General features: G+C 42.7%; 2 non-coding genes across 2 annotated transcripts; one reads left to right on the top strand and one right to left on the bottom strand.

The window, feature by feature from the left end:
• Positions 1-6348: 6348 nt before the first annotated feature.
• On the bottom strand, positions 6349-6430 carry TRNAS-CGA. Its single transcript has one exon. It is a non-coding gene; the product is annotated as a tRNA-Ser (tRNA).
• Positions 6431-8720: 2290 nt separating this feature from the next.
• On the top strand, positions 8721-8793 carry TRNAV-CAC. The gene has a single exon. It is a non-coding gene; the product is annotated as a tRNA-Val (tRNA).
• The last annotated feature ends 1211 nt before the right edge of the window (positions 8794-10004 follow it).

Genomic DNA, 10004 nt, shown 5'->3' on the forward strand with positions numbered 1-10004 from the left:
CCAGGCACTGAAGTGGAAAGCCCTTTGGGAGGGGGAGGAAATGTGGCTGTCCTTGAGCGTGTGGTGCCTGGTGGCCACTTTTCTGCTGACTGGAGCCTGGCTACTGCTCACTATGCTCCAAGCTGATCAAGATTTCAAGCGGAAAGCAGAGTTACTGGCAGATAACATGCAGCTACTGGAAGATTCGAAGAAGAAAGGAGACTTGTTGGAAGTGCAGATAGATGTCCTGGAGGATGATGTGCAGCAACTGGCCACTCCAGCTTCTCACACCAGGGAAGATGAAGAACCTAGTGGTGAGTTGTGGAAGACTGTGAACCTCCAGGCATGACCTGTCATGCATCAGAAAGTGAAATGCAAGCAGCCTATGGGACTGGGTGGACAACCAGTGGGCAATCCACAGGTGAACCAATTTACCACCTATGTGCCATATACTCAGGTTGAGGTAGTTGACTTGGGGAGACAGTTTCGGCAGAAACAGGGGGAGCCCCTGGCTGCTTGGCTATTGCAGTTATGGGACCTAGGGGTGCATAGTGTGGTATGATCTGGTGAGGAGATGGAAAAATTGGCCTCCATCACCATGCACCCATCCCTGAGGCAGTGGCTGCAGAATAGCTGCAGATATGCACAAGAGCCAGGTAATTACTCCTTAATGGAATAGGTGAGTGCAGCTGCCCAAACCATGTGGGCAAATGCTAGAGAACTGCCCAAGATTGTTAGTAAATGGCAAACATATGCTGAGTTAGTCCAAATAATTCAAGAGCTGGGGATGGGGCAGTCCATGTTTAATGTGAACACTCATGTCCCGGATGATGAAAATTTTACAGGCAGCATGAGAGACATAGTGCTGCAAAATGCCCTGTCAATGTCCTTTGGATCACTGATGGCCATTACTGGCCCCATACATTGGTCATCCTATACATGAGGTAAAGACCATGATAGCCAGCTTGGGGGAAGTAGAGGATAGAAGATAAGCAAAAGGGGTCCAAAAGGTGGCTAAGACCAAACCCCCAAGAAATGATCAGGATTTTATCCCAAAGGGACCAAGCAAGACTAGCCATAAGCAGATGTGTCTTGACTTGCTTGCAGCAAGGATTGATAGGAAGAAAACTGACTGGAAACCAAATACGGTTCTGTTTGCCTTGTGGCAGCAATTGCGCCCTGAACAGCATTTTATTAAATGTCCAGAAACAGGTAGCAAGGTACATTCAGTGGATTTAAAGAATTTTTTTGATTGTTCCTGAGGAGGTGGATGAACTGTTCCATTCTGATTAGGGAGCAGGCCAAGGTGCTCGTCTTTTGGGGGCAGGTGAGGACCAGAGGCCTCATGTTGAGTTGGCAATGATGAAGCTGATGCACTGGCTAAGGTAAGATGGCTGGAGAGATCTCCAGCAGCTGATGTAGCTGGGTCGCTACATTGGATAATGCAGCACACTGGCTGTAAGGCCGGGTGGTCAATGGCTCGCCAGGTGCGACATAAACCTGAGAAAAATACCCCTGATGGGCAGATGTACTCCTGATGAGCAGACAAGTGCCCCTGATGGACAGATAACTCATGCAAGAGTGCCCCTGACACAGTGGCAGGTGGATCTTGTTGGACCACTGCCAAAGTCAGAGAGTCACTGGTCTTCTGTTTGTATGGACTCGTGGGGCCCCAAACCAGGTAAAATACCTATTCCTGCAACCATCCTTTCTCAGGATGGCAAACTGGCATGTATCTTACCAGAGGGGTGAGAACTTCTCCTATTGGTACCAATAACCCTTCTGTCTTTTCACGCATAGTGTTCTGGCTGCAGGCACTGCACCAGAGTCGACTGGGTACATACATATGTTGGTGTGATCATCTACTGAATGTGCACTAAACTTCACATCAGTATAACTACAAGATTCCTGTGGAAAATCACACCAATGATGACAAGTAACTGGACATGTGAGACTAAAGGACAGAACTACAGGACAAGCCTGAAGCCATATCGAACAGACAATAAGTTGTATAAATAAAAGGGTCATTTATCCTCACTAAGGGAACATCGTGGAAGATTTTTGAATGCATAGATTGTATGGCGAGGGACGCTGAAGGGGCGGATTGTGGGGAAAATAGGATCATTTAGTCAGGCTCCCTTGGCTCAGGGCTTCTCCCTGGTTGGCGGGGGCAGGGGGAGGTCAAGCAGCACATTTCTTGTAAACAAGTTGTGCGTGGGTGGAGTTAGTGCACATGTGCACCCATGTATCTTTTTAGTTAATTACTATGATGTGTTCTTCACTTTGTGAAGCAGGAGGTGACCGGCAGAGCTTGCATCTAAAAATAGAGCATGTTTACTCTGCTGGTAGCTGTTCAGTTTTTTCTTTAGACTTTGCCAATAGCAGTTAATTTCTGTGTTTCTCTTTGGACTGCCTAGGCATTAGTGTTGTGTGTGCTGAATAAAGATTATTCTTTCTTCAACCAAGTCTCCAAGGACCTTTTTGCCAGTTACCTAGCTCATAGACCTGTGTGTGAAGGGTTTGTGAACAGGCTTGAGGGGTCTGTGAGCTCCAGACCCTAGCCCTAGCTCTACAACCATTCTCTCCCTCCCTCTTCTTTTACCTGCTCATAGGCCAATAGAACATTCTGGGTGCATGGCAGGTTCATTCTTTTAATTCCCAGCACCCCTTACAGCCACATTGTCCAGTGTCAATAGACTTTCATAAGATAAACATTGTGTATGTCACAAATTAAATGCTCTTTTGCTTGTTTATGTTCTTTTTCTGGGCTTCACCTTGATTGTCTTTCAAGTTCCTCCATTCTGCCCCAGGCATCAGGAGTCCTGTTCAGAAACACCTAGAAATGAGAGCCATTTGTGTAATCAGACGCCGCCACTTCTGTTGTCTTTCTTACACCCTACTGCCCCAAAGCCGCCACTTCTGTTGTCTTTCTTACACCCTTGCCTCTTCTTGTATGTTTAACTTTTCTCTGTGATCCCTTTCAAATCCAGTTTCTTATTCTGTCTTTCTCAGTAAAGCTCCCATGCTGTTCTTGGTGAGATCGTGAGCAGGATGGGCAGACGGCAGCTGAATCATATTTGCTGGCACAAGGAGGACCTTTAGCAAGATCCTGGAACTGAGGGTCTAAGGGAGACCCTATGGTTTCATTTGTCCTCAGCTGTGCCTTTCTTGATTCAGTATTTCTCCAGATGATGTCTCTTGCCTTTCCTCCAAGACAGATGCCCAGGGACAGAAAGCTGTGCAAGAGAGAGTATGAAGTGAAGGACCCCTGCAATGGGGGACAAATTAGTGAAGAAAATATCAGTCAATTGTTATTTTCTTTGATGTTTCTTTGCTTTTTAAAAATTAATATGTAATTCATATACCATAAATCCAGCCTTTTAAAGTATACAATTCAGTGGTTTTAGTATAGTCACAGAGTTGTGCAACCATCACCATTATCTAACTTCAGAACATTTTTTATTACCCCCAGACTCATACCCACTCCTTTCTCCAGCCCCTGGCAAACACTAATTCTTTCTCTAAAGACTGGCTTATTCTCAACATTTCAAATAAATGGAATCATACAATATGTGGCTCTTTTTGTGTAGGATATTGACATTAATGAGATAGAAATAAAATACATGTATTTCACAGGGCCAAAGCCTGTAGCTTAGAAGGATCAAAGTCCTGTAGTGTAGGGAACCAAAGTCCTTAGTTTAGCCTGTTGCATAGAAGGACCAAAGTCCTGTAGTTTAGAAGGACCAAAGTCTTTAGTTTAGCCAGTAGTGTAGAAGGACCAAATTCCTGTAGTTTAGGAGGCCAGAGCCTCTAGCTTAGGGGGCCAAAGCCCAACCCTTTAAGAAACACGTAGGAATGCTGAGATTGGAAATGACTAGAAAACTTTCACAGGGCTAAAGCCTTTGATGCAGATAAGAGAATCAAAGCACAATGAAAAGTGATTGTTCTAGGGGCAGTTGCCCATAGTTCAGCTAAACCTAGATGATGGGAAAGTATGTGAGCTAAAATCTTCAAGGTATTCTGCTAGTTAGTGCTTGGGGGACATTCCACATCTTGCCCTAAGCTGTTTCTTTGAGTTTCTTGGGAAGTTAGGTGCTTTGGTGATTATCTCATTGTTGCTTTTTGTACCCTGCATATCTTAGTTGTATGACTCCTTTTGTTGGTAAATTGCTCGAACTATTTTAAGTTACACCTGCTTTAATGAAGATTGTCATGTAACCAGTTTGTTTACATTTTCACTATGACTGATTAATCACCTGTTTTTCTTCTGTAACTTTCTTGTCTTTACAATAAAAACTGAAGCAAAACCTGACCCAGGGCTGTGCCTGGGCTCTCCTTTCTTGAAGGAGTTTTCCCTTTGTGCAGTCCCTTCAGGCTTCTCATTGCTCTGAAAACATGAGCTCTGAGTAGTCTTTTGTGTCTCCATCACTCTGCGAGAGGTGACACATTTTATGTCTGGCTGCTTTTCTTTAGCATGTTTTCAAGTTTCACTCCTAGATAAGTAACTGCCAAGATTGCATTGTGGGGTAACAATGAGTAAGTCAAGGGTCCATTTCCCAATAATTGCCATTTGAAAGACTTTAGAATTTGTTTCATGGGGCTGGCCCATGGCTCACTTGGAAGAGTGTGGTGCTGATAACACCAAGGCCATGGGTTCAGATCCCATATAGGGATGGCCGGTTAGCTCACTGGGTGAGTGCGGTGCTGACACCACCAAGTCAAGAGTTAAGATCCCCTTACTGGTCATCTTTAAAAAAAAAAAAAAAAAGAATTTGTTTCAGTATCACTTAGAACAATTTAAACAAGGTTTGAATAAAAAGAGCTGGCTAGGAATCGAAACTAGAATCTTCCAGTCCATAGTGAGAAGTGCTATCGATTGCACCACTCATCCCCCTGGCTCTAGGGTTGTAGGTTATCCATTGTTCATTAGAATCATTGAAAAACAATAGAAAGAAAACAATGGCTTAATCGACTATGCACATAAAAATGAGTTGAACAAAACTGGATTCTGGCAAAACAGACCAATTTTCTTTGTGGTCAGTTTGCATAAGTTACAGTCCCTTAAAATATTTACAAAGGAATATTTATTTAGAAAATAAAGGAATGATAAAGGAATATTTATAAAGGAATTTTCTGCTGTGGAACATTATGTAGGTGATAGAATGAATGTTATTCTCATTTTTTTCATTAATGAGCCTGTTTGTTTCTATTTTTTGTACTGTATGCAGTCTGTTCACCTGTCCATTAAGCAATTTCTTTCTTTCTTTCTTTCTTTCTTTTTTTTGTATATTTATTTTGGATACTGACGCTATGTGTGGATCAGGAATTAGTGATCCACATACTTTTAAATTTTGATATAATGAAAGAGAAAATGGAATAAAATCCATTTCACTTTCCAAAGAACCATAACTATGGAGGAAATAACTTCAGACTATGCAGCAGAAAAAAAGGTCAGAAACATCTCCCCCTTTCTCAAATGAGGCAAAATGAATGCAAGAATTCAATAAAGGTAAACATTTTAAGTACCAAATTCACACAGCAACTTAGGAGCTCGGACTTGATTATAAAATTTTAAAATACCAGTCATCATTAGATACATTGACTAAATATTATTTAAGGGCTTAATGTAGGCGAAATAGGCATGTGAAAATACAAAAGTATTTATAAGTGGAGGCAGTCCTCTTCTCTGAGAGCGAGAAGCGACACAGTTTGGGTCCAAGTGCAGCCACATTGCACAGGGCCTTTATCCACACTCTTCCCTACTAGATTTGTTGCCTTGGCCAAGTTGTGTATCCCTCCTTTGACTCCATTTCCTCATTTGTGTGCAACGTTTTTAAGAGCGCTTGACGTACACACAAAAATGAATATTTATGATCCCAGAGCTTTTGGGTTCCCATCAGCCTGTTTTGTTTGTTGATTTTAATACCAGAGAACTGTTTAAAGAAGCTACTTACATTTCTATTATCAGCACGGGAATTTTATACTAGATTTTAAAAAACAAATTTTCCTCAGTTTCTCTTTGCCATTGGCATCTGCCGATATTTCCACATTTAGCAATCTCAAGAAAAAAACGAGCAGCTATTCTGGACACTCACTAAGTCCCAAGCTTCGGTGTGGACAGTAAAGAGGCCGTGGGTGGTGGTCGGAAGAAAGCACTGAGCGCCCTCAGGTCGCCGGAGTATGATAAAAGGGGGAAATACTCGGAGGGGCTTCCAGCTTAAGGGTGGGCGGGGCAACACAACTCCAGATAGTCTGTCGCCTCATATCTCTCAGTTTGCACGCGGTATGATGAAAACCTGAGTAGCAAACCTGAGTAGCGATTTCTGAGAGTTACATTTACATTCCGTGACTTAGAAAAGCCAAGGGAAACGCTGTGAGTAGGATTTGAACCTACGCGGGGAAACCCCATCGGATTTCGAGTCCAACGCCTTAACCACTCGGCCATCACAGCCTGGCATAGCGGATCCCGCTTATGCTCTGAAGACATGTACTCATAATGCCTTGAGTTCTGTAACCCTGTTCATCAGTGCTAGGCACTCTTGCTTACTTGGCATGTTTTTTTACAGCAATACATAAAAGGATCACTTCCCATGCCCCCACATGAGATCTCTCCACTCAGCCCCTTCCCATCCTCACCCATCTTGACCCTATTTCTCAAGACCCCAACTAAATCTCACCTCTTTGAGAGAAGGCAATTTTCCAGCATCACAAGAATCCCTGGTTTTATTATTATTATTGTTTTCTACAGTCTTCACGTATTGCCTGCTTTGCTTCATAGTTGCGCAGGAAATGAAGTAAAAAGTTTTCTTAAGCGTGTCCAGGATCTTATTCAATTGTGTTTTCCACAGACAATACACTACACATTGGTTCTATGGAGGACAAATTAGCAAGATCTACCAATATTTCAAATGCATATACCCTTTGAGGTAACATTTCCTCAAAGGTGCAAGATATACTTGCACACATGAGAAATTTTATTGTGCTCAAGCTTACTCTCTGCAGCATTATTTGTAATTGCAAGATCAGGAAAAATGTAAGTAATTTAAATTGTATTAAATAATTATTAACTTTTAATTTATTGAATAATTCAGAATTATTTAATTAGATAAATTATGGCATAACTACAGTGAAGTACTATGCATATTTGAAAGAAAATGAGAAAGAATATGTACATTTTAACATAAAAGCAAAGTTCTGAGCAATGTGTATAGAATGCTACCATGGTAGATACACTTGTGTTAGATTGTACATGTATTTCACAAAATGTCTCTTCAAGAATAATCAATAAACACATGACACTTAGAAAATGGCTTCTTTGATGGCTTTGATGATCTTTCAGACTCTACTGACAGCCAAGACTGCACAGTGAGGCAGCACTTTCAAATGTGAAGAATTAGGTCAGAATAATTCCCTTTCAAAGCACTTTAATAATTTGTTTCATTATCACTTTCAGTATTATGTTTCAGTATGACAACTTTGAATAATGTAGAATATATATATATATATATATATTATATTTTTTTTCTTTAATTTTTTTCTGAAGGAAGAAAAAGAAAGAAAAGAAAACCAAGACAGCCAGGAGTGAAATCATGACAATAGTCAGATTTGTGATTCATTGTGCCACTGGCTCCACCTGCACAGGAGGGTCAATATCAACTTATTCTTGACAAAACATAGGGGAAATATGAAAGGAAAACGAATGTTTTGGGGATACAGACACAAATGAGGCACACAAAACTGAACTGGTTCTGAAAAGGCAGGCCCATTCACCTAGTGACCAGTATGCATAAGACACATTTACCTAAAATGTCCAAATTTAAAATAATAAGCAGCTTCGACTTTAGAACACATAGAATAATTTTCTTTTCTTAAAGCAAATTTTATTCTTTGTAATTTTGTGCCTTCTCTTTACTGTTCCTTTTGATGTCTTCATTCATTTTTTTCAGTCTGTTCATCTGCCCACATTCAACCTTAATTTCATTTTTCATATATACTTACATTGAGCACTGATGCTGTATGTGGATTACTAATAAATTCATACGATTTTAAATTTAGGGCTGGCCAGTTAGCTCACTTGGGAGAGTGCGGTGCTCATAACCCCTAGGTAACGGATTCAGATCCCGGTACAGGCCAGCTGCCAAAAAATAAACGAAAAAATAAAGTAAAGTTTAGATACCATAAAAATAGTGTTTTGAAATATATTTTTGAGGTAATAATCACATCATTTTCTTTACTCTCCAAAAAAGCGTTTTTTGCATTCTATAGCAGGGATAATGTTCTCTACACGTTTCATCTGCTTCCCTCTATCCAGAAACCCTGACTACTTCTAGTCAATTGACTGCAAAGGAAATGACAAATGAAGCTGTGGCAGAAACTGCCGATGGTAGCCGATCTTTTCCTGGGCTCAGACTGCTCTTTCCTGGTTTTCGGAGAGTCATTTTCTGTTACCAAGAGATGAGTACGAGGGCCCGTTGCACGGATAAAGAAACTGGTGTAGACAGCACGGGAAGTCTTGAAATCAAATTTTCCAGGATGTCGCCTTAGCTTTCCGCGTTTGGAGTTCGTGGACGAATTGAGGCCCTGGGTGAGGCTTGGTTATGAATTTTTTGTTTTCGCAAATAGAAAAGAGAGAAAAACGGGTTACAACCATGGTCATTTCCTAGACAAGCCTATAGTTAACACGTCTAGGTCCAACAGGAAAGCATTCTCAAATATACATGGGGAAAACCCTGGCTCGAGTCGTTTCCGTAGTGTAGTGGTTATCACGTTCGCCTCACCCGCGAAAGGTCCTCGGTTCGAAACCGGGCGGAAACAAAATCCTCGTTTGGTACTTTAACAGGTACCTTATTCGACTTAGAGGAAGGTTTTGCGACTTCCTTGTATTTATGAAAAACAAAAGTTAAGACTGGAGGTTATGGGCCGGCCGTGGCTCCCTTGGGAGAGCGTGGTGCTGGCAACATCAAGTCAAGGGTTAAGATCCCCTTACCAGTCATCTTTTTAAAAAAAAAAAAAAAAAAAAAAGGGGGGGTTTCCCCCGGGGCCCCCCCCCCCGGGGTTCCCCCCCCCGGGGGGGGGAACCCCGGGGGGGGGGGCCCCGGGGAAAACCCCCCGTTTTTTTTTTTTTTTTTAAAAAAAAAAAAAAAAAAAAAAAAAAAAAAAAGACTGGAGGTTATCCTCAGGGGCCCACGCTGCTGGGTTTCGCGGCTCAGGGGATGAGCTCTTCACTTCTCGGTACTCACCTCTAAGGTTCCACCTTGAAACAAAGTTGCGACAGCTTCCCCAGTGTCAGGGAAATAAACAACCACTACCAATTTATCTCTGGCTAGACAAATATTTTCAACCAAAATATACTGACCCCTTGCACCGTGGGAGGAGAATGTTGCGGTGGGCATGAGAATGCTGGAAGATAATGCAACGCTCCTGAGAACCGACAAAGACATCAGCTTAACCCGTTTCTGACCCGCGCTCTTTCCCTGATGTTCCCTGGCCCGGCCCAGGACGCGAGTGGCCGCGGGTTTCGAGCTGAGGCTCTTTGTTTGGGGCGAGTCCACCGCGGGGCAGCGCTGGGCCCGTCCCCCACCCCCATCCCCGGCCCCCACAGTCCTGGTGTCTGCGGGGGCTCAGCCCGCTTGCTATTCTGATTATCCCCACAACTCTCTGGGGTGGAGCATCCAGGCAGACCAGCTGTGTTCACTCAGGAGGCCTAAACTGCGCCCTTGAAATAAACTCTGCAGGGCAGTTCTTTCTCTCCGACATTTCCCAGGACTCTGTCCAGCTCAGCTCGCTCAGCTCGAGGCCAAGTCCGTCCTGGGCGGGAGGAGAAAGCTAGAGCATTCTCGGAGTTTGGGTGGTGCAAGCTCACTCCAGATCTCTTGGAGCTGTTTTGGTAATTGTCGGATTTTCAACACTGGGGAGGTAAGGGTGCTAGGATGACCAACATTTCAGAGAACCAACCATATGAGGGTGCATACTAGTGGACTTTAAAAAGCTTATGGGAAAAATGGAATTAAAAGATGAAAATTAAA

This window comes from Galeopterus variegatus, unplaced genomic scaffold, assembly GCF_000696425.1.
Source record: "Galeopterus variegatus unplaced genomic scaffold, G_variegatus-3.0.2 Scaffold7339, whole genome shotgun sequence".
Classification (NCBI taxonomy): domain Eukaryota; kingdom Metazoa; phylum Chordata; class Mammalia; order Dermoptera; family Cynocephalidae; genus Galeopterus; species Galeopterus variegatus.